Genomic DNA, 6,228 nt, shown 5'->3' with positions numbered 1-6,228 from the left:
CTCAGAAAGTAACCAACTGTGACTAGTAATAATCAGATATTTAGAGATTAGAAATGCATGTGCAAATATCTTAATGTCAATTGCATTAAAAATGAATTTTCTTGTATGAAACTGTGTATTTTACTAATGAAATTAAGATCTTTTTTAAAGGTTAAAACCTCATTTAATTTTGTGTCTTATAGTAAGATTTCTTTATATGGAGTACAATATTGTATAACTGTATTAATTCAACTGTAAACCTAAAAATTTACAGCCAATTTTGAAAGAAATGCATCTTAGCTCTGGAAATTGTTATTGACTATGTCAATGCTGTTGTAATGAAATGCTTCTTCTAAGTATATGGTTATTAAATAAATAATTTTTAAAAAGACACATCTAACTGAGGTCCTTATTAGAATTTAAAAGACAAAAGTTTAAAGCTATAGTTCATTGCTGAAAATTCTGTGATATCTTGCTAGTTCTATAAGGTAGTTTCATTATTTTAAGTTGGAATTCTCAGTATTAGTTTAGTCTACTATTTTCATAACCAGGAATTGATCCTCCTGTTTCATGGATTAAGGATGAAAGGGAAGAGACAAAAAAAAGGTTTTAATACAAATATTCACATGTGCAATTGTGTATACATAGCTATCAATATTCATTACCATATAAGACTGAAACAAGCAATAACTCACTACATTTTGTAGTGTAAAAAGAATTGCATAATTAATTTTTATTTTTATTCTTGATGTCTAAATTATCCAAAGTGAAAACCCCAACTCCAGCTGAATGTCCCAATGGGATGGAGGGTCATTTTGCTGCTAAGTACATGTTTCTGCTAATCAGTAATTACTTGGAATCTAATTCCGTGAAAGGACTTGTGTGGCATAACAAAGAACCGGGCCCAGCTCAGGCCGCCTGCCATAAGGAATGGGGAAAGGGCTTCCACATACGTGATGGCCCAGTGCAGTCAGGGCATGGCAATGACAACCTGCTGAGAGATGATCTGCCCAGAGACAGACTGCCACTGGATATCATAGGACGGTGTGGGAAACCATGACTGGCTAGCGAATCCCTCATAACCCCAAATGCTTCCCGGAATAAACCAGTCTGCAGCAGCTCGCCCTCTGCTTGCTTTCACCCAACTCCCGGTGTCTGTGTCTTGAATCTGTGCCTCTTACGCCCATATCAGCAGGGACCCTCTGTCCCCCTCCAATTGGCTCCAGGGGAGGACAGTAACAAGGACCATTCTTTATACAAAATGAACAATCACACATTGCTCAACAGTTTAAAATAGATGAAAGTTCTGAGAAAGGCTAATGAGTAAATGTAGTCTGAATCTTTAATTAAAATGAATGCTTACATGCCACCTAATATCAGTGACCGTGCAGTACTTATTTTTCTATACAGCTGTAGTCTTCTTTTTAACGTTTTTTTTTTTTTAAAAATAGAAATCACTGCTTTATTATGGAGGCTCATGGGGGGAAAGTTAACATGTTTCTAGGGTTTTTTTTTCCATAAATCTATTTTATCTTAAAAATAAACCTCATCATTGTATAACACACACAATAAAACTAAAACAACGGTAGAAATAAAAAAGAAATCATGTTATGTAGAAATTTTTCTGGCTTATAAAGGGGGTATTATGAAAAGTAAGCCATTTATAAAAAATGAGCTATTGATGGCCACTCAGCAAAATAAAGACCTTACCCAGTATCATGAACCCTAGTAAGACAACAGGCATCAGGTTGGTCAAGCATCATCATCACTGCAGTCATCTCCTTGAGCTGCAAGAACTTTTTCCTGCTGATATTCATCTCTTTGGGCAGAATTTGTATTAAATTTACACCTTCCAGTCTCTTGATGCTGCAGCATAAATAGGGCATCAGTCTCCTCAGGATCAATCTGGTCCTGAGGCTGACTCAGTCAGTGTCTGGGAGACATGTTATCCTATAGTGAGTCCCAGAGAGGCAAGATACTCTCTCCAGAGACCTAAGTGGGCATCCTGAGGGGCACAGACTGCAGCCACTCAAACCGAACACCTCAGGCAGTCACCCTTAGATTTGCTAAAGAAGGATCTCTTAGTGGTAGGAAGATAAATTATGCTAGAAAAAGGACCCAGAAGTCAAGGTCTTATTTTTTTCTCATGTGAAGAAATAGAAGGGGGACAGCACCCACACTAGAAGGACATTGTTCCTACTAGACACCATAGGCTTACAAAATAAAAGGTCAGTGCAAGAAATGGACTCGCTCTTTTGAACATGTTGACCCGAGGTCCCATAGACCCTCAAACAATGCTGGCCATTGCCCCTTTTCTTATTTACACACCAGAACTTTACAGCAAGACCCTATTGATGAAGACACTATACACATGAACCGTAGAATAAACAAGGAGAAATCAAGCTGGTGCTGACATCAGAGCCTCATCTCTACTGCCGGGACATTATAGTGACGGAAGGTGCTATTCAAGCTACCTGAAGAGAAAATTTAGCAAGAGCCTTACCCATATGTGACTCCTATGAGCTACAACTGACCTAGAGGAGATACCCACTGGTGTAGTAGTGGCATGAATATTATAGGAGCAACCAATTACTTTCTAGGTGGATTTAAAGTCTGTTTCACAGGATGGAGCCCATATCTAACACTGATATCAGGCATAGCATAATGAGGCTAACCAGCCCACAGGGCATGGGAAAGCCTAGTACAACTATGCTGATACATAGATGTAGTGTTAAACTGATTTCTAATGGCTTATTGTTCTACCCATGGATTAATGCATCTCCCAGCTCTCAGCAAAGAAGATTCCTTACATAGCAGATGGTGAGTAGCACAGAGAAACACAACTGGCCAATGTGGAAAGAGTAAGAGGCTGCAGATTGCTTATCTGGAATAGGACACCTGCATCAAAATTCTGCCTCCCAAGGATCAGGGATCATTGCAGAAGAGGGGGCAGAAAGCTTGTAAGAATCAGAAAAGGTGGATGACCACAAGGAAACAGAGTGTTCCAGGCATCTGGTCAGTTACTTGTATGAACTCACAGCAGTGCTGACAGAATGGACAAGTCCCACGTAAGCTCAACTTGGACAAAATCTCAGCACAGACAGGGAGAAGTAGGTAAGAAACCCCAACCCTATCTGAGGAATTACTGGCAACCAATGAATGCCGGAAAGGGGAGATTCAGTCTCATTTAAAGTTGAGACTCTTAGTAGATTAACTAGACTCCAGTGGATGAACTTACACTTAAAGGAATTTGGGGACACAAATCTGATGCTATAGGAATGTATATACATATGTATGCATATATATTTGAGTACAGAAATTTGGTAGGGAGTTATGAAAGGGGGTATAGATATGGGAGGTGATCTAAATATGATTGAAGCGTATTGAATGAAATTCACAAAAAAATAAATAAATAAAATAACTAGAATGTTGTATGGATCAACAAGGCATCTGTCTTTATGACCTTAATGGTCTGGACTATAGTGCTAGAAAACTTTAGGTAAATGGTGGAAAGAAGTATCATAAGCTTTTTAGGCTATACAGTTGCTATGGAAACTCCTACTGTGGTGAAAACAGTCATAAGAAAATGAGAGTGACTGTGTTTCCATAAAATCGTATTTTCAAATAGAGACAGTGAGCAAGGTGCTCTTGGGCTATAGCTGTCATTCCCAGTCTACGCTAAGAAGAAAGGCAGATTTTCAGGGAATAAGTAATGACTGACAATGAGGTTTATTTCTAGAGTGGTGAAAACGTTCTGTAGTTAGCTAGTAGCGATTTTAACATAATAAACATCTTTCTGCATATTTAGCCATGAATTATATACTTTTAAATGTATATTTATATGAATTGCAGTCAACTAGAACAAAGATCTGCAACATAGATATATATATAATGTAACGCCATTTTAATAATATGGCATCATTTGTATAGGAAACATTCTGAATGGCTTCTTACCTCTAGTTAGTGTTACCACAGCCATGTTTTGGTTGTAAAACTGCATTGTATTTATTTGACTTTTTTACTGTTGTCCATCCTGCCACTCATTTACCAATATTTCCTGAGCACTTACAGTGTGGCAGACCCTGTGCTCAGTGTCGTATGAGCAGAACACCCATGTTCAGAATAACCCTGTGGTTCATACTAGTGGATCTCAACACTCATTGTGGTCGAAGAATTGACCCCCAAGTCATCATTACTTAGCTCTCAAGCGTCTTGTTCTCTGTCCACCAGTGTAGACTTGTTACTGGGAAGTTCCTTCCCTACCAAGAGTCAGATGGCCCAGTCCTGCAGGCCTTGAACCAGAACCACGGAATCAATTATAGCCACTGTAGTATGGTGACAGAGGAGGCAGGTTGCTTCCTGGCCAGTGCAGTGAGGAGTCAACTGAGCACTTACTACACTGGCTTTTCCCCACAACCAACCTAAGGATTATGATGGCAGGACCCTGAGTCCTGGGCCTGGACAACAGCTGCTCTGTGATCTACAACAGTGTTTGTTTTGGACTTCCTGTGAGCAAGAACTAAATCTCTACTGTTTTGGCTGTTCTACATTTTGGGTAGCCATCCCTGGCAAATACAGTCACACAGAAACTAATTTGTAGTCAGTGGTACAGGGGACATTGACAGTTTGTTCTCTGGATCCTTACCTAAGCAGGTATACAAATACTCACTCCTATTATCTCTTAGATGACAGATAATAGTTCTCAAGTATCCACCTCCTGGCATAGCATGTAGTCAGTGACTGATTGGAGTTGTTATATAAGTTCATCAGTTTTAGGCTGGCAAGATGGCACAAAGGGTAAAGGTGCTTGCTCTCTAAGTATGACAACCTGAGTTCAGCATCTAGAACACGTGGTAGAAGGAGAAAAATCCTGAAAGTTGTCTTGTGACATCAACATGCACTCTGTGGCACTGTGCCAGCACATACACATGCATGGACATGTACACCATACAATAATAATAATAATAATAATAATAATAATAATAATAATGATGAATTAAATTTAAATTTAAGGTCAGGTGTGGTGGCACAGGCCTTTAATCCCAGACTCGGGAGGCAGAGGCAAGAAGATCTCTGAGTTTGAGGCCAGCCTGGTCTACATAGCCAGTTCCAAGCCATCTGGGGCTACAGAAACAAAACAATTAAAATCTATCTCAAAACAATTAAATTTAAAACATCTGCCTCTCCACCACTCTGCTGTGCTCACTTTAAAATGCAATTTTGCCCAGCACTTTCTCCCTTCCAGCATTAACTCCTGTCACCCACAGTGCTGACTGATGGCATAAATAACCCTTCCTTGGCTTCAGCGCCTCTCACTATTATTCCCATTTCTGTTCCCTGCATCTCTCAAAATAAACGTCTACCTGAATCACTGTGCCAACCGTGTCTTCGGGTAAAAAAGGTTTTTGCTTGTTTGTTTGTTTGTTTGTTTGTTTTGTTTTTTGTCTTTTTGAAGCAGGGTCTCCCTGTGGCCCCAGCTGTCCTGGAACTCACTATGTGGACCAGGCTGGCCTTGAACTCACAGAGATCCACCTGCCTCTACCTCCCAAGTGCTGTAAAAGAGTTTTTTAAAGACAAAAGATCCATAGCCCTTTAGTCAAGTCTAATAATCTGTTATGGGTTGACTACATCCCCTAGAAGTCATATGTTGAAGCTCTGAGATTCAAACTTCATAGTGTGGCTGTTTTGGGAGTTCTTAAAGAGGTTATAATGGGAAAACAAGCTCATGATGGTGGACACTAATAGAGTCTAATGACGTTGTTATCACTGAAATTACATACATAGCAACACCACTGTAAAGCTGTGCATAGCATGCTCAAGACATGTAAAAGGAAGAAGAGGACGCCACACTGTAGGCCAAGGAGAAGGGTCTGAAAGAAATCAACACTGGCAACTTGAACTTGGACTATCAGCCTCTAGAAACAACATAAAAGACATTACTGTTAGGTACCCCACCCTCTAGTCTGTACGCTATTGCTATGGAAGCCCATGCAGAATGACAGATAAGCCCAACCCAATATTTTCCTTGATGCCTAATGGAATCTAAGGCCCAGACACAAGTAGAGGATGCCTAATATGACACAAGAACTCAATTACCAAAATTAGTAACAGAAACTGACATCTGACTTATCTGATTTTTACCCTGTGGTGGCTAGCAACCATTTATCTTGTTTAATGCACTAGAAAAATTTTCTAACTGGCAGCCTTATCCTAAGGTAAAATGCTTTCATTTGGGGCCATAGCTGCATT

This window comes from Nannospalax galili, unplaced genomic scaffold, assembly GCF_000622305.1.
Source record: "Nannospalax galili isolate Female #2095 unplaced genomic scaffold, S.galili_v1.0 scaffold1007, whole genome shotgun sequence".
NCBI lineage: Eukaryota > Metazoa > Chordata > Mammalia > Rodentia > Spalacidae > Nannospalax > Nannospalax galili.
Note: the sequence above shows the minus strand (reverse complement) of the source record.